The sequence below is a fragment of the Musca autumnalis genome, unplaced genomic scaffold (assembly GCF_047663935.1).
Source record: "Musca autumnalis isolate F117 unplaced genomic scaffold, ASM4766393v1 scaffold_1, whole genome shotgun sequence".
NCBI classification, from domain to species: Eukaryota; Metazoa; Arthropoda; class Insecta; order Diptera; family Muscidae; genus Musca; species Musca autumnalis.
In genome coordinates, this window is record NW_027411644.1 from 14,433,876 (window position 1) to 14,453,518 (window position 19,643).

Sequence of the window (19,643 nt, forward strand, 5' to 3'; positions counted from 1 at the left end):
TAGTTCTCCGTTTTCATCATTAATTCCTCTATTGCTTTTAAGTTTACAGTTTGTTAATTTTCCGACTATCTCAAAAAGTTTGCGCATGTTGTTCGCGCCAGCCGCACTCTTTGCGTCGATTGCAATCGATTCTAGGTAACGTCTTTTATCATTTCTAGCGGCTCGTTTAACAGCCTTGGCTGTATCTTTGTACATTATACTTTGTCGTGGATCGTTTAACATATATTGTTTAAGTTGGTTTCTCCTCTCTATAAGGTTCCATGTGTCATCTGTGATCCACACCTTCCTCTCAGTATTCCTTCGGTATCCTATTGTTTTTTCTGCGATGTCTCTGAATTCGCTGCATACATCTTCCCAGTTCTGATTATTGCTCACTACCAATTTCTCCCTTATGCGGTCGCCTACTTCTTTTCTTCTATCCTCATTTTTGAGCTTGCTAACGTCGATATGTTTCCTTTGCCGCCGGATGTTTGCGTCTCTATAATTCTTTTTCAATTTTATTTTAATTGTGGCTACGATCCGCTCATGATCGCTGTCAATATCTGCACCTCTTTTTGTGCGCACATCCATAAGTGAGCTTCGCCAACGCTGATGAATACATATGTGGTCAATTTGGTTCTTGATATTACTATTGGGGGATGTGCAGGTATATTTGTGTATTTCTTTGTGGGGAAAAATGGACCCACCAATGACCATGCTAAATGTTTGACACAAATTTATTAAGCGTTCACCATTATGCAGCAGCTTTACTACTGTCAAATTAATCTATACTCGAGAACTAACGGCAAGATAATCTCTGTCACGTAAGGAATGATTTTTAAGAACTAAAAAATATGTCTAGAAGAAGCCAGCCAGTGAATAAGAACAAGCACTTCTTCTTATTGCAGAAGCAGTAGTATATCCCAACAGATAATACTCCCTTCAAAAGAGCTCATATGGGTCGTCATGGTAGTTTTTTACAAAACATGGATCAATATTTACAATTTTCCGAAATTACAACAATCTCGGTTCTAAAATTTGACAAAAAAAACTCTCGAAATACATAAAATTGGGTAATACCCAGCTAGACTTAAACCTAGATATATATGGACAGTTTGTTTGCGAGTAAGTTTTCTATTTTCTGGGAACACAAAAATCCAATTAACGACCGATTCGGTAGAAAAACGTGACTAAAACCTCTAAGAAAAAACTACAAAAAGGTGAATATACCGTCTGATTTTTTGCGAGGGAGGTTTTATACCATGCACCTTTAGCAAAGATTAAGTACCAAATTTCAGTTATTTCGGTGGCTACAACTTTCAAAACCCCAAAAATCGGAAGGTTCCGATATTTTTCGGTTTCGGTGGGATTTTGAGGCCACAATCTTCCAAATACATACCGAAATTCCGGAGGTATCGTTCTATGGGGGCTATGAGAACTTGAGCACCTATATAGACAAATTTCAGGTGGAAAGTTTTATACCCCCAACGAAGACTAAATATAAATTTTCAGCTATTTCGGTGGGACCACATCCTTCAAAATTCCGAAAACCAGGAGGTGCAGTTCTATGGGCGCTATATGAATCTTTCAAATTACCGAAAATCGGGAGTTACCGTTCTATGGGGACTATATGATGACATGGACCTATTTCAGTTGGAAAGTTTTTACCCCAACGAAGACTAAATTCCAAATTTCAGCCATTTCGGTGTTATAATGGGGCTAAAACCTTCAAAATATCAAAAATCGCGAGGTACCGATCTATATAAAAACGTGTATCGATACCAAACATCCTAGGATTAATAGAAACTTCTACAACAAATCACAAAGCTCTATCCTAAAATTGTGAATTTCGATTTTCGAATGCGTGGAGTGATCTTTTTATAAACTCCACACATCGAAGTCATAGAAGTTTATATTACTCCTAGGATGTTTGGTATCGGTTCACGATTTGATATAGTCCCATAGAACGGTACCTCCCGATTTTCGGTATTTTGAAGGTTTTAGCCTCACTGCTACAAGTTAGGGGAGGGGGTGACGTAGGGGATGGAAGATACCAAGGAACGGTCCTGACCGGCATTAACATGGCAAAGCCCAGGATTTATCTGGGTCCCTCTTTCATCTCAAGTGGACACTGACATACCCGTGATGTCACCTGTGGAACTGCCTTTAACACCAGTTAAATGTAGTGAGCTAACATGTGCCTCGCGTTCACCCATAAGAACGTTAAAAACTTGTGTTTGGGCGTCGGGTTAGTAACCATCCCCTAGAAAAAACAGCCTACTATGAAAAAAAACGAAAGAAAAGAAAAACAAATCCCTCTAAAGTTGACGAACCCCGCAAACGTTTTAAGGACCATGATCTGCGAATCTGCACCTGGAACGTCTTTATAGAGAAAGTGCAGTTTACGCATTGGCAGATGTACTTGAAAAGTACAAGGAAAGAACGGGAAAGACGTCACAACAATACCTAAAGGTGACGCACTGTATTATAGCTGCCATGACACAAAGCATGAGATTGGTTGCGGATTTGTAGTTGGTCGGAGGTAAAAACATCTGGTCTCCAGCTCCACCCCAGTGAATGAAAGACTCGCTGCAATTCGATTAAAAGCAAAATTCTTCAACATCGGCTTTTTTCGCGCTCGTGCTCCCACTGAAAGCAAGGACGAACAGACCAAAAATATATTTTACGAGCGCTTAGAAGAAACTTATGACCGTTGCCCTGCCCATTACATTAAGATTATACTAGGCGATTTTAATACCAAAATTGGAAAGGAGAATATCTTTGGCCCAACAGTCGGGAAATTCAGTCTCCACAGTGAAACATCTGACAATGGTATGAGGCTGATAGGCTTTGCAGCTGCAAGAAACATGGTAGTTAGCAGTACCAGATTTAAGCATCTCGATATTCATAAGGGCACCTGGCTGTCGCCAGATCAAAGAACAAGAAATCAAATTGATCACGTTGTGATAGATGGAAGACTTGCATCAAGCGTGTTGGATGCACGATCGTTCCGAGGCGCAAACATTGATTCGGACCACTACCTTGTTGCAGCCAAGGTACGTACCAGATTAAACGTAGCAAACAAAGAGTGAACAGACACAACACGGAAGTTGGACATCGGTATGCTGCAATCACAACAGATAGCCACAGCATATTCCACCTAACTGCTTAATCAAAGCACTCCTCGTCCCGAAAACATATCAGGACAATGGCAAAACATTGCCCACTCCATGCAAACAGCCGCAAAATCAGTACTTGGATACCCGAGACCTCCACCAAGGAATTCATAGTATGACCAGGAGTGTCGTGCTGCTACCGAAGAGAAAAATGCGGCATATAGGGCTACTTTACAATCAGTAGCAACGCGTAGCGCACTAGAGAAGTATCGGGAGAAAGGGAGAGAGGAGAAACGTCTTTTCCGCAGGAAAAAGAGAGATATGGAAAAGCGGGAGTGTGAACAAATCGAAAAGTACAGGAGAATGAATTCCGAAAATTCTACCAAAGAGGGAAACATCAAACTGATGACTTTGGAACTGGCACCTCCTCCTGTAGAGACCAGCAAGGTAATCTGGTAACTGATACAGATAGTGTGCTAAGGATATGGAAAGAGCATTTGTACAAACTGTTGGTATCCAAATAGTAGCGAAGTCGACGAAGATACCACAGATCCAATGCCAGAAGATGGTATTGAATGCATACCAACCGGCCAAGATGAGGTAAAGACAGCAATAAACCGACTGAAGAATAATAAGGCAGCAGGAGCTGATGGCCTACCAGCCGAACTGTTTAAAACCGGGGGCGACACGCTGAAAAGGTGTATGCATCAGCTAGTTGGCACCATCTGGCAGGTAGAACGCGAACACGGTGATTGGAACCTGAGCATAGTCTACAAGAAAGAAGATAATGCTCTTACTACAGGGGAACAAGTCTCCTCCGTATTGCCTACAGGTTCAACGTCCTGCTAGAAAAGGTTATACGAGAGGCAAACGTCAAAAGAAGTGGCACAATCTACACCAATAGCCACATGTTACTTGCTCATGCTGATGATATAGACATCATGGGACGATCAGTATAGGAAGAAACCGATATCTTTATGAAGGTCGAAGGAGAATTTGCTAAAGTGGGTCTGGCGGTAAACGGTGAGAAGACCAAGTTGATGGTGTCGACGCTCAATGCGTCCATTGAGATCGGACCAACTGTTGAAGTTGGTTCCTATAATTTTGAGGTAGTAAAAGACTTCATATACCTCGGCACCGCCGTAAACACAACAAACGATATCAGTTGTGAAATAAAAAGAAGAATTGTATTGGCCAACAGATGCTACTTTGGCTTAAGTAAGCGCTCTAAAAATAAAGCCACAACTCGTCAAACAAAAATAACGCTTTACAAAAACTGATACTACCCGTGCTGATGCATGGTTCCGAAGCCTGAGTACTTGCGCAAGCAGATACGCCAGTGCTTGGCGTGTTTGAGAAAAAAATTGTTCGAAAGATCTACGGACTAATCTGCGTTGACGGTGAATATCGACGTCGTATGAACCTCGAGCTGTATCTGCTATATAACGACATCAATATAGTTAAACGTATCGAGATGCAGCGATTGCGTTGGCTAGGCCATATAATAAGAATGAGCGATGATGAACCCGCTAAAAAGGCGTATAAATTCGAGCCATGTGGCTGTGCACGCATAATTGACAGGCCAAAGGATAGATGGCGCAAACAAGTGGATGAAGAGATGACAAGGTGCGGTATTCCAGAAAGCGAAGCACTAAACAGAGAGAATTGGAGATCTTTGCTTAGTTCGGTCTATGGAACAAATGTTCTGTATTGGTCCAGCTAAGGAAATGAGATACAAGCTAGGGTTCTTAGATCAACAAGCCTTTTGATCATAAGGAATAGTGCAGCTTACTAACTAAACTAACATCTATTGGGGTATAAACACCATGATCATCTCTGCCACAGCATTTCAAATAGCTTCTTCCACCCTTTTTGAAAGGTCTCTTTTACTCTGGCAATTCAGAAAGATCTTTATAGCCTAAAAGATATCCAAAGATAAAAGAAGAGTTGCGGAACCAACACGCCTATCTAGCAGGTTTGAATGACATTCACGCAGGCTGTGCAACATTCAGAAGGGGATGTCTGCTCATCCTCCTCCATTCCAGAAAAATAATATTAAGGAAAATTGATGAGACCATACCTGTCACCGAAACCAGGACAACACGCTACATTTAAGCCCATAAGAGACAGGTACATTTGTTTTGTTCTTCTGAATTCAGCCCGTTTATGTATCATTAGTTTCAATTTAAATATAGAGAAACCAAATTATAGCAACAACAACGTTAACATATTCAACCCATAAAAAGGTTGTTAAAGCGTTGTCTTTTAACATTCCGGTTTATACACCTATTTGTTTCCCCTTTTGTTTTCGCTATCCCAAAAGGGAACGTGTCATTCACAAGTCATTTTGTTTTACCACTTGGGACTTTGATGACCTTTCCTTGTGAAATGTTATAGGGGAAGGGATCATAACTCTTTTTGTTTATTTGTATGATTTAAGACACTTAACCGTGTAATTTGATCCTGTAACCTTTTAGGAAAATATTGATTTTCAGACCAAGCAATAAAAAAACACAACACAAATGTAAAACGTAACCCTGTAAATATTAGACTGTCATTTCAAGTTTTCCTGTGTCTTCAGATTGGCCAAGAGAAGAAGATGATAAACTGATTTTTCGTGCACAGGAAATAAATACCATTTACTTGTGATTGTGCTACAATTTTGAGTTTTACAACAAATTAATGTAGGGGTATCCTTACTTCTGTTAATCACATATCAAGCATACAATTTCACACGTCTTTTTTCATTATTTTTTTCTAATATTTGTCTAATTCTTTAGGTTACAATGCTTAAACCACAGAACAAGTAAAACAACTTTTGGTTCCCAAGAAACAACTTTTTTTCTAGGAAACAGTCTCAAAAAATTAAAGATATTTTTCTTAAGAAAAAATCACCCTTTTTCTATGGCATTAAGGACACTCCAAAGACTAGGAATCACACAATTCAAAAAAAAAAAAAAAAAAAAAAATACTAGAAATCAAGCATAGATAAATATTTGTTAGAGATTAACATTTCCACTGCCACAAACACACACATAGGGGTAAATAGGGTTAAATCTGATGTTGATCTGCAACCCTTAACTCAGAAGGATTAAATTACGATACGATAACGCGATTTTATGCGAATAATGATCTTGTGCATCTTCATAACGATGCTCTTCGTAATGATGTTTCATAACGTTATTATGATGTTCCATAACTTAATCATGATCTCTATTTTGATCATCATAAGCAAAGTAGATAAATGTACCTCAAACTTTATTTGATCTATTGTTGTCTACTCTGCTGACTCCGCTGTGTGACAACAAAAGGTTAAGAATGAATACCATTTCCAGTTTTATAATGAAAAAACTGGTCACCTAATGATCATAGACAACAAAAAATCTTGGGCAAAAAATCGAAACGATTTTGCACATGCATTTAGTTAGAAAAAATACGCGATCGGGTTAACATTTCAACGTAAAAGGCTACAGCTAAGCGCATTTCGATAGAAAAACAAGTTCCGGTGTTTTGAAATTAATAAAAATATGTAAGTGGAAAGTGCATATTGATGAAAACATTTTACAAGTATTGGTTACGTGATCATGTGCAATATTATGATATGACAAATTTGTAAATGTAGTAGAAATTTAAAATAATATGTTACAAATTATATAACAAATTTATGTGAATATTGACATGATTTAACTCATGATGTAACACTCCAATGATGATTTTAAACATTCTGAGATTAATGTAAGATAATAAATATTGAAAGATGTATGTGTTATATAGTCTGGTTGAAATTAAACACCTACACTTCGTGTTCATAAATACTTAATCTCCTTCAAATGTATATGTATTGACTGATTTACATCGTCTGCCAAGAGTAGCAGCATATGCTTCACGCTACTGCCTACTGACGTCATGAGACCAAATCAAGGAGCGGTAACTTCAACATTTGAATATATGAAGTAGAATCTACTGTGAGGTTATCTTAGCAGACTGTGAAAATTCCAAATTTTGGTATCTAAAATTTTTGGTTGGAAACGATATTTTGAAAACTATTAAAATATCCCTATTCCCTCCAAAGGTTACAATAATTTTGGATAATAAAAAACTATTCTGAATCACTGTGCTATGGTTGCCGCATTTAGAAAAGAAATTGGTTGGCTAGTTTGGAACGTGATTTGATATATTTTAAACTTGTAGGTAGACCTAAGACCCGGTCCCAGATTTTCTCAAATCACAGATTGGAGGACGGTCTTCTGTTGTAAGTTTATTGATTTGACTTAAAAAAAAAAACAAATTAAAATGACTAATGGAACAAAATACTTGTTTTTGATTTTTTTTAAATCACTTTGGCAGTTTTCTTGCCTTATTATTGTAAGGTAATGCAGGTTAATCTCAGTTTTGTTGTTTTTAAAATTTTACAAATAAGAAAAGCGTTAAGTTCGGCCGCGCTGAACTGTTTATACCCTCCACCACTGTATTGAAGTGAATTCCAAAAATACCGATAATTGGGAGATATCCTCCTATGGGGGCCATATGACGGCGGCGAAAAATTCAGGTGGAAAGTTGTATACCCTTAAAGAAGACTAACTACCAAATTTCAGTCACTTCGGTGGGATGTTGAGGTCACAACTTTCAAAATATAGAAAATCATGAGGTATCGTTCTATGGGGGCTATAGGAAGACGTGGACCTATACCGACAAATTTCAGGTGGAAAGTTTTATACCCCCAATGAAGACTTAATACCTAATTTCATCCATTTCGCTGTGATAATGAGGCTAAAACCTTCAAAATACCGAAAATCTGGAGATATCGTTCTATAGGGGCTGTATCAAAAAGTGGACCTATATAAACATTTTATGGTAGAAATGTTTCTTAGCCCCTGGAAACACAAAATACAAAGTTACAACCTATTCCGTGGTCAAATGGGACTAATACATTCAAAATATGTTAAAGTGACGCGTACTATATATGGGCGTTATATGGGGGCTATACCAAAACGTGGACCTATATAAACGAACTTTGGTAGACATATTTTTTAGCCTCTGGAAGCACAAAATACCTAATTAACACGGATTCGGTGGTAAAATGGGACAAATACTTTAAAAATTCCTTAAAACGACGACGCGTCACTTTATATGGGGCTATACGAAAACGTGGACCTACATGGCCCGCTTTCAATACCAAAAGTCCTACATACACATAATATATTTTACCAAAATTTCATCCACCTATTTCAAACCGTTCGGATGCTAGAGTGATTTCCACAGACGGACGGATATGACTATATTGCACGCTGATCAAGAATATATATAGTTTGTGGGGTCAACGCTGATTATTTCGAGTTTATGGTGGAGGGTATAAAAACGACAAATTTTTTAAAATGGGTGTAGTTACCTTAACCAAGAAGCCAAAAGGCATGGATTTTTTTAAGATTTTTAACAGCCACCAAAGAGGCCATAAGTCGTGGATTTTTTAAGATTTTTAGAAGCCACCAAATATGCTACAAGGTTTGGGGTTTTTTAAGATTTTTATGAGCTTTTAATTAAAATTTTAGCAGCCACCAAAGAGGCCATAACGAGAGCATTTTTTACATTTAAAGCAGCCACCAAAAAGGTTATTAGGCGTGAATTTTTTAAGATTTTAGCAGACAGCAATTTCAAACCAATTCGTGAGGCAAAGCAATGACATGGATTAAACGTGAACGTTTTACCTACCCAGCAAAAAAGTCATTTCCAAGTAATGACTTTATTCAGTAAAATTTGGCATTTGTAACTACTTACTAATTGACCGCAAAAGTCATTATTTTTACATGGGGATGTCATAGGAAGGAAGTACTTCCTTAAATATGTTTTTAACCCACTTAGCGCCGGGAAGTTTTTTTGCGAGAAAACTTAAAATTTTTTATGAAAATTATATTTTCGAGATTTTTTAAGCATTTTTTAAAATTTTTTTTTTCCCTAAAACGTATAGTTTTCCTGCAATCGGCCTTCTTTTAAAAGTTCCAAAAACTTTGGAGGGTAATATAGGTGTATCCTTATCCTTTGTTTTTTATTGGCAAAATACTCTTACTATATTCCTAACAAATCCCTGGCTTTATATGATTCTAACATTTATGATTAAATTTTTATCGCATAATTAAATTTATCATCGAAAATTACAAAAAAGTCGATTTTTTTGAATAGCTTGGGTTTTTGTCCAATTGCGTGGAAATGCGTAGGTCAAATGAAGCGTTATCAGCGTGAAATTACAGATAACAGACAATACTATGACAAAATGTAAAAAACCCCACAAAACTATTTGAAAAAACCAAAGTTTTACGTAAATTTTTGCAACCATTTTTTGTGGCGTTTAAGCGACCAGTGGCTTTATCTGGATTAAATACATACTTAACCACACACCGGCAGTCAAAATAATCTAAAAAGCATATGTTCTATTTTTAGAACAATTGAGGTGAAAAAATATATTAAAATTCAATACTCCACAATTTTTTTATTATTCCTTTTTCTTTTATTTCGCTCCCTGTTGGTGTCGAACACACGAACTTCTGATTTGTAGCCAGACACACTATATACTAGGCCACCCATACAAATAGTAAAGGTTGTTTAAAAACATCCATGTACATTAACATTTCTTCGCAATTTTGTCAACAAAAAACTCAAATGCCGACGGTGAGCTTTGAACACACAAACTTAGGATTTGTAGTCAGACACACTAGCCCTTAGTAAGTAAGTAGTAATTAAGGATGTAATTAATTATGTGTTAACTGTTATATATGTACTGTATGTATGTTACCTGGTAATGCAGAAAGTAATGACATGTGCTTACCAAATTTTTGCTGGGTATAAATCGAATACTGGAATCAGCTATAAAATCATTACTCCAGAATTTGTTACAAAACAAAAAACTATTTTTATTAGATCTTTTGGGACGTTACGACAACTTTATCTCGGAAATTATGGATTTCCCAAATTAAAAATATATCAATGAGGTCAAGACAATAACGACTACATGTCGTAAACAGTTTATAAATGATACAAGAACACCCGTTTTAACCGAAATTAAGCCCACTTTTTTGTTACTTTTGTAAGGGAGCCACATGAAAGAGTAGATCTATCTTTGGATGTTAAGTACGTTTGGAATAAATATTACGATGTACAAATTTCGAACTAAATAAGATACGTTGGCATATCGTTTGACCCACGCCAAACAATTTTTACGGATATTTTAGGCATGAAATGTGCGGCAGCGAAGATTGTTCCAAAATGACTACATTTTGAGCAAAAAACAATGGACATCGCTCAGGAGCTGTTGTACATCGTCAACGACGATCTATATTACCTTAAAAAGGTCATAGCTGGTTACGAATCATGGGTGTATGGCTATGACATTGAAACCATGTCAGGTTCGGTAAAATGTGTAGGTTTTGCGCACTGTTTTCTTGGACTGCAATAACGTGGTGCATCATGAGTTTTTGCCGCAATGTCGTACGATCAATAAGCAATACTACCTTGAACTTCTGGGTATAAATCGAATACTGCACGAAGCGAACAACTATAATAAACATATGTATACAGTTATTGTTGATCTGGTTATAACGGTCAATAAATGATTAGACACGTTCGTCTGTCTTGCTGACTTCAGCACTCGATAACTCTCGAACGGCTCAGCCGATTTGGTTATCGTAACATTTTATCCAAGCTAAGAGCAAGATGGGCCATATCGGTGTACTCTTTCGAGCACCTCACCAAAAAAGTTCAAAACATTTCACTAAATTCTGCGCACGATAACTCTCGAAGCCAGTAACCGATTTAATGAAAAGAACCAAACCCAGTATGGGTTGGCTTTTAATGACGGTGGTGCAGGAAAAAGTTGTCCAATCCACTTCTTCCTGAACCTCCCTTATTAAAAAACCAATCCATACTGGGTTTTCTTCGTTTCGAGGACTCACTTTAAGAGCTATTGTTGGTGACCGAAGGGTTTAAACATCTTTTGGGTAATTATCTCAGTCAGTATAGACTCAACCGCGATAAAAATCCAAAAGAAAAAATAATGCCAATATTTTCACCAAACATAGTTTAAGTTCAAAGATCGGTCATATCGGTCCACTCCTACGTACAACCAGCCACACGACAAGGGCATGTAGCGAATCGCTTTGAAATTTGAAAAATAATTTTTTGGGGGCAAGTTTTACTTTCTATGAAAATAAACCAAAAGCATAAAAAAAACAAGTAAGAGAGGGCTATAGACGGACGGGCCGACCATGTGATACCCTACACCAGTACATATATGTATTAACTCATCGCGTATTAAAACCGTTTTAAAATTTGATTTTGCCTGGCTGGGGAATCGTTTTGAAAGAAGGTGACAAAGCGACTCATGCTGCAATGTATGTATAAAAATCCAATTGGACAATTAAAACGTTAGGGCACCATGTAATATGCAACAATGCAACAACTGGTAATGGGAAAATGTGGTTCTCTACACATAACCCATTATATATTAAGCAGTAGGCCCGTTATCTAGCAGACACTTTATTGCAATTTTCATCGGGGTGAAGATCAGTAGTTCTATTTTCATATGTAGTCTACTTTGCCGGTATATGCCCTCCAGGAAAAATATATAGACCAAAAATATATTTTTTTTGTATTTTTCATACAAATGGTCCATTTCACCCGCTAAATAATATCAGATCATCATCCAAACCTCATGCAAAATTTCGTCATTATAGAACTATAATTGCGACCTCTAGCGTGTTTATCATTACACTACAAACAAATAACAGGGCTGTAACTCTGTTATCTTATCATGTACACCAACACTATTGACATCAATAGAAAGGTCAAGCGTTCCTCTTCCAAGTATAGCTTACTTTCCCGGAATGTCTCTTGCAGGAATAAAGATATAAGCTGTACACTAAAAATTTTTTTAACCCTCTAAATATTATCTGATCGCCATCTCAAATTGCAAGCTACTTCTTTGTCATATACTCTTACCTTTCCTAAAATTTCGAGGCGATCTGCATACAGAGCATATACAACATCGGATAAAAATTATGTTTTTGGTCCATTTCACCCGCTAAATATTTCACGATCATCACCAATTAAAATACCGATCTACTCTGATGTGAAACCGACCTTCATAACAAATTTCGTGACGATCGGTCCAAAATTGCGGCCTGGAGTTTGATTAAAATTTATAATGGACAGACGGACACACGGACGGATGGACACTCATCTCACAATCGCTTTATCTCGCCGAGATATGAAGATTGGTATACCACATTGAGGGTCTCCGACGAATATTTCGCGGTGTTACATGAATTTTTACCAAAACAAACTTATAATACCCTTTCCACATAAAAAACCTAAAACTGTACACATCCTACAGTTTCCTCCAGGCATATAGGGTCTACATCAGTCAAAATCTTCGGATGCCTCGATCAGAAAAGTTCACAATTTTGTATAAAATGCAGTTTAAGAGCTGTCCGAATATTGTTTTGTTTGCTTCCTGACATAATGACCAAAAGATCTAAAAATTCCTACGATGACCAACTACAATGACTGATGACTGAGCGCAATAACTATCGAAAAGAAATACTTAGATATAGTTCTAAGATTAATCTAGTTTAATTTTCGAATTTTAGTAGCGGGTAGTACTTGTTATCATTACTACAACATTATATAATGTTTGCTACAGGAAGCCAATACTTTTTGTTATATGGACCCCAAAATGTTCCAATATTTATGGCCCACTACGAAAATGATATGTATTTTTAAAAGTAGGGATCTGTTCATAATACATTTGGGTACATCAGGCACAGAGCTGTAGGCAAAGTCGACTGATTCTTCTATATTGGTTGATTTTAATATATTCAACAAAATAAATAACTGGAATAAAATAACAACTAATAAACCTGATGATCGGATCGGACACCCGTGAAACATAGCATCATTGGTGGATGTGTGGGACTTCGAAGACTCCTAATTTTTCAATGCACCTCTTAGTTTATATTAGCTCAACTCGAAAGAGAAACAATTAAAAATAAAATTAAAAATGGCCTTCGCCTTAATTAGGCAAAGAACTAAAAATAAATATTTGGAAGCCTTTAATGTTCTAGAGTCAATGCTAATGTATCAATACCATACCAGCGTATATATGCATAATCTGGCATGAAAATAATCAACAACAAAAACTCTTAGATTCATCTTGATTGGGTATAAGTCTTCAAACATATTGTTGTTGTTATTTTTTTTTCAACGTTTGCTTTGTACTATTAAGCATATAAAAAAATTGTTAAGGCATTAACCCAGAATAATCAACGCCACCGCCGGCATATGTAAGCAAAAGTATGAATGGGAAAAGCGGCGATGGAATGAGGATTTTGAAAAAAGGGTTACAAGGTTAAACTTTAAAACGTCCTTCGCTAATTTCTGTATTTTTTGCCGTTATGTTTTTTTGCTGAACATTGTTTTTTACACGGTTTTGTTTTGATTTCGCTATTCACAAAAACACAAATATTTTATAACCTCCTAAGGACGAATGGCTGCTGCTGAAAAAGCGAACGAACGGAACAGGACGACATATGAATATGTTTTTCAACGCTAAAAACATGCAATATACATACATATATACATATGTGAACGTAAATTTATATTTATGTATGTCTCTGTGCTTGTGTTGGGGTTTGTTTATGTCAGAGTGTTTTGCTAAATTTACAGAGTAGAAAGCGTAGCATAAAAAACGTAATACCAGACAACGACATCGTCACAAAAAAAAAATTGTTCCAATTGAATAGCAAAAAAAAAACTCAAACGTTTTTTCTACCAACTTTTTTCAAATCCTTATCACATGATACGTAGTATTTTGTCTGGGTTAATATTTACTGTTATTTGTTTTTTGTTCTTTCTTTTCGGTTGTGTTTTTTTACTATGGGGTTTACTGTCGTCTCTGTGCTGTAAAACGCTTAGACATTCTTTTTACTATTGATTAGATATGTCGCTGAAAGGGAGTGTAAACACAACAGCTGTTCGAAATATATTTTTCCTTTCGATTTGTATTCAAGTTGTCGATCATCAAAAGTAGTGGACACACATACATAAATACAAAAAAAATATGGAGCACATGCATTTTTGTTATTTTTTTTTTTTAATTAATAATTGGAATATCTATTTCAATAAATAGTTTATTAAACGTGTGGGGTATGTAATTTTCCAAACTCCTTTATGGGCCGAATTAACTGAATAGGAATATAGCTTGAATTATAGGCTTGATTTCATTATTTAAGCGAAACTCAGTTCTTAAATTTATTATTATCAACATATTAAATAATTTGTGGTCCTCTTAACTAACTAATAGCTAAGTATGGTATATGTATGTACATTGATTAGATTTAAAATGCGACTCATCGGAATAATTTTTGTTCAGCGCACACATGATAACACCAAGTCCTTTTAAGACAATTTGGAGTAATTAAACTGTGTTCGTTCATCTGTCTCGAACATAATAACCAATTTGGTTAAAACTTTGCACAGATTAATATTACTTCGAAAATGTGGCAGAAGTTCGCTTTCCACACCCAATGTTCAAAATTTTTCGTTGAATGCAGTTAAATGGCAATCCGCGCATGGTTTTGCATTTGTTATTCTGTTTATAACCACATATATTATTCATGGGATGTCCATACTTCCTGATATAATTACCGAAAAGCTTAACAAATATTTCGGGCATCTGTAGGGAATAAACCTGAAGGATTAAATCCAAATTTTCCACGGGCAGATTGAACATCGGCTGCGAAAATAAAATCCTAGTGGGCCGACCACCGCTACCTCTGTGCATAAGCTTTTCATTGGTAAAAAATTTTTAGGGAATAACATCCGACTACCACCAAACATAACAAGGCTCTTTCTCTCTTTGACCCATATAAGCAACCAAAATTTCGTGACCATCCGATCAAAATTACGACCTGTAGTGTGATTGCAAAAAATGGAAGAATTGAATGCATTACCGACTATTGTTGTATTTCTCTTGCTTGACCACCTTCGCCAACCTACTTTACGTCAATGTAAAGGTTATATTTTCTCCTTCCATTGACAGGCTTTGCCGTTGGAATACCCCTACTAGAAGCCGATAAACTTTGAATTTGCCTCCACATGAGTTTTCCCCCATTCCGACCCCTAAATATTATCCGACTATCACCAAAATCAATAGGCTTCTTCCTCTGTGGGGCCCCCATCTACTCCCAAAATGTCTTGACTATCCGATCAAAATTTCAACCTGTAGCGTGATTACAAAAAATGGAAAAATTGGATATATTACTGACTTTTGCGATATCTCGGTTGTTTGCCCACTTACGCCAACATACTTTGCATCAATATAAAGGAGATATTTTATTCTTCCATTGACGGGCTTTCCTTTTGGAATACTCCAACCAGAAGCGGAGATATTCGCATAAAAAAAAACGTTGACTTTTCTCCACATAAGCTTTTTGATTATTTCGACTCCTGAATATTATCCGACTATCACCAAACTTAATAAGCTTCTTCCTCTGAGGGACCCCGCATAAACTCCCAAACAATTCGTTACGATACGATCAAAATTGCGGCCTGTAGCGTGATTACAAATAAATCGGAAAGTGGGATGCATTACCGAGGACCCCCATTAAACCCCAAAATTTCGTGACGATCCGATCAAAATTGCGACCTGTAGCGCGATTTAGAAAAAAGAAAAAAATGAAAAATGGGATGTATTAGCGACTATTGCTATATCTCCGTTATTTGGCCACCATCACCAACCTACTTTTCATCATTGTAAAGGTAGGATATTCTACTTTCATAGTCAGGCTTTGCTTTTGGAAGCTCCCCAACTAAAGCTGTGATATTCGTCATTATAATTTAAAACGCAAAAATGAAAAGTTGGGTTGTATTAGACTATTGCGATATCTTCGACAACCTACGTTACATCGTTGCAAAGGTGATATTTTCTACTTTTATTAGCATATTTGGCTTTTGATATACCCCATATAGAAGAGGAAATATTAGCTTTGAAATAAAATATTGAATTTTCCCCAAACAACCTACCTACCTACCTTCACCAAAATCAATAGGCTTTTTCCCCTCTTGGACCCTCATCAACACCCAAAATTTGGTGACGATCCGATCAAAATTGCGACCTGTAGCGTGATTACAAAGTTTAAATATACAGACGGGCAAACGGGCGGACACACATAGCCAGATCGGCTCAGTTCGTCGAGACATTCATATTGGTATATATAAGTATGGATCTACGGCCATTATTTCGATGCGTTACAAACTTTTTTTTGCCGAAATCAATTTATAATACCCTCCCCACATAGTGGTGTAGGGTATAATAATTGCCTTGTGAAAAACAAGAAACATAATTTTTGTAGAGTTTACGAAAAACCTGGCCAAAACTCTAAAAATGATTGGATTTGAACAAAACTTTGGGTTCTTATGTTTTTCGGATCGCTGGTTTCATTTTTCTTATTTTTTAATCCTCAGAGGTCATTAAAATGGTCTTTTTGGCCCCTACTCCTATAAAATGTGATCGTATCAGATCAAGATAGTGTACAAATTTGTTCGTCATCAATTTTTACTACCTGTCCTAGAATACACCAAAACTCTATATCTTACCTAAACTCAAGAAATATGCAAAATTATAAACACATTTTAGGGTTAAGGGCGTACTTCATATGAGTTTTCGCAAAATCGTCATACAAAGCATCATTTAGAAGACAAAAATGTTCTCCGCTAAATTTCACTATGAGTCACCAAAGAAATGAAATCTCTATTTGCACTACATACCAAGGAAATATCGGTATCAATTTTGCCAAAATACCGAGGAACTAAAATGGGATTGCAAGCTTCTACCATTTCTACAGTTTAGGAAATGTTTGAGTTAAGATTTCTTGGAATCCTTGTACTTTAGGTGTATAATGTCTCTGGCAACTTTACTGACAAGAATGCGAGGAATATTTTTCTTAAAAAGTGGTCTTTTTGGTCCCTTTTTCCACAAATCTTTAAAATCGCCTATAAAATGTGAAGGAATCAGATCAAAATATTCTAGAAATTTGTTCGCCATAAAATTTTACTATAGCTCTTAGAATACATCAAAACTCTAAATTATGCCCAAACGCCAGAAAGTGACCCTATACTATATTCTGACATTCTGAAAGTTGGCAACACTATGCCTGAGTAGCACGCGTTTTTTGTTTGGCTGATCGAACTCTTGTTAATTATACATTATTTGATAAAGTTTTGGATAATTATTGTTGCAAATTGTGGAATTATTGATTTATAACTACGATTTCTACGGATGATATAAAAATTTTCAAGTTCTAAGGTGTTTTACTTGAATTTAATTGTTGATCTTCGATTGCTGCTCTGTTGTTTGCACTTGTTGTTGTTTACACGAACGATTGTTTATTATAACCTAATCGACAATGCCGTCAGCAGCCAAGTGCTCTGTTTGTTCTGGTAATATTTGCAAATCGAAGGGAGGAGTTCAATGTTGCCGCTGTAACCTTTGGGTGCATCCAGCATGTGTTGGGTTATCTAATGAACTACTGGACGCCTTGTCTACCAATAAGTCGCTTTCGTACACTTGTCCTACCTGTGTGAATAACAGCCCAGATGCTTCTAGCACGTCGTCGTTGCGGAGTGATTTTAACCGGCTTAATGAAAAAATTGACAGTTTGCTGCGAGTGCATGGCGAAGAAAGGAGTGAGGTTAAAAAGGCATTGGACGCTGTTGTGCAAATGAAGAATGATATGTCTATGTTCTTTAAGAATGTTGAATCTCAAATTTTGGAATGCCACAATGTAATCAAAAAAGTTGATTCTAATACTGATGCAAAATTGTGTCAACTTCGACATGAGAACAATCTTTTGCATAGGAAAATAAATAGAGCTGACATTATCATCAGTGGTTTGCCAGAAGGATTAGATAATTTTATAGAGCCTGTTGTCAAGCTTGGAGAGTTTTATGACATACCAATTATTCGTCATGATATTAATTATGCGTGCTACATCAATCGAAAGAAATCTGTTTTAATAAAATTCAACGATGTCTTTATACGTGATAACATCATGAGGAAGTACTTTAGTGGTCTTAAAACAAGAACCCCAATTGTATCCGATCTTGTAAATACTGGTTTGTCTGCTGAAGTTTCTGTTAACAAAAGGATTTATCTCAACGATCACTTTTCGCCGGCTCTTAGTAAATTGCATGCTGACTGCAGAAAGCTTCTTAGGTACAAGATTATTACAAGGTTTAAGGTCACTAATTCTGATAAACTCATTGCGGAACTTACAATGTCTGATGGAACTAAGATTACCAAGGATGCTGCTGGTTGTGAAGAATTACTTAATGGAACTCATTCCGGTGTATCAGTTCTATAGTATTTGTTACAATTTGTGGTTTAAGTCCGTTTTATAAGTACTGCCCTTGTCTGTCCGACTATGAACTGTCCATTTGCCTCCTAATAATAGTATAGGCCGTATTTTTAATGCTTACAATTTCGGTTTAACTATATTGGTTCCTCATTTTGTATATAGAATTGAAATTCTCTAAATTGCTTTTTCCTTTCACCATTTTTAATTTGATTATTATTTTGTACGTATACACTTATGCATAATGTTGTACATTACTTACTGGCTTTAAGTTTAAGTTTATTTTTGGTCTATTATGATCCAAATTCTTTCTCAATTATAGACTGCTGTGTTTATTACTGTTTTTGATCTCATTAACGTTCGATTAGCCAACATATTTGATGAAGATTGTTATTCGATATGATTTTTGAAATGAGATTTAGTATTATTTTTTTATGTATCTCACTATACTTTTTGGTCCCCGCCATATTCTCTTTATCATTATTCTTTGATGTCTTTAAACTCTAATCTTGGTCATATTGTCAGTGATAGTGCTTACTTCAAATCTGTATTACATCCTTACCAATCCCAATTCAAAATTGCGCATCTTAACTGCAGAAGTATAAAGCCACCAACAAAACTGGATGAGCTTAGAAGCATACTCAGAGATAGGGATTTTGATTTGTTTGCTGTTTGTGAAACATGGTTGTCTGATGACATTTCTGATCGTGCTGTAAACATACCGGGCTACAAATTTGTACGCAATGATCGAATCACTGCTGGTAGGGGCGGAGGAGTAGGAATATATGTTTTGAACGGGATAAAATATAAATCTGTCTTTAAAACTTCTGAAGTAGGTTGTGAATCAATTTTTCTGGAGATTACTTATGGTGATATTACTTTTTTATTCGGTACTGTTTACCTTCCTAGGGGTGATTTGCGGATATTTGAAAACCATCATGGTGAACTTCTTGCTAGATATACCAATATTTTAATTTCTGGTGACTTCAACTGCAATCTTTTTAACTCTAGTAAGGCTAACTTGGTACGTTCACTTTGTGCAAGACTTGATTTGTCAGTAAGTCATAATTGTCGGCCAACACATTTCGATTTATCTTCGCGGTCAACATCTCTTATTGACTTTTGGCTTGTCAGTGATTTTAATTTG

The 19,643-nt window shown here is 36.3% G+C and overlaps 2 long non-coding RNA genes across 2 annotated transcripts in view; one reads left to right on the forward strand and one right to left on the reverse strand.

Moving 5' to 3' along the window:
• LOC141394002 (uncharacterized) overlaps positions 1 to 19,643 on the reverse strand; it is a 412,830-nt gene that overhangs the window by 43,239 nt on the left and 349,948 nt on the right. The gene's annotated exons all lie outside the window — the stretch shown is intronic.
• The window catches only part of LOC141393998 (uncharacterized), a 120,752-nt gene continuing 107,639 nt past the window's right edge, over positions 6,531 to 19,643 (forward strand). The window contains exon 1 of the long non-coding RNA XR_012410230.1: positions 6,531 to 6,624. This is a non-coding gene — a long non-coding RNA (uncharacterized lncRNA). The remainder of the gene's footprint in view (positions 6,625 to 19,643) is intronic.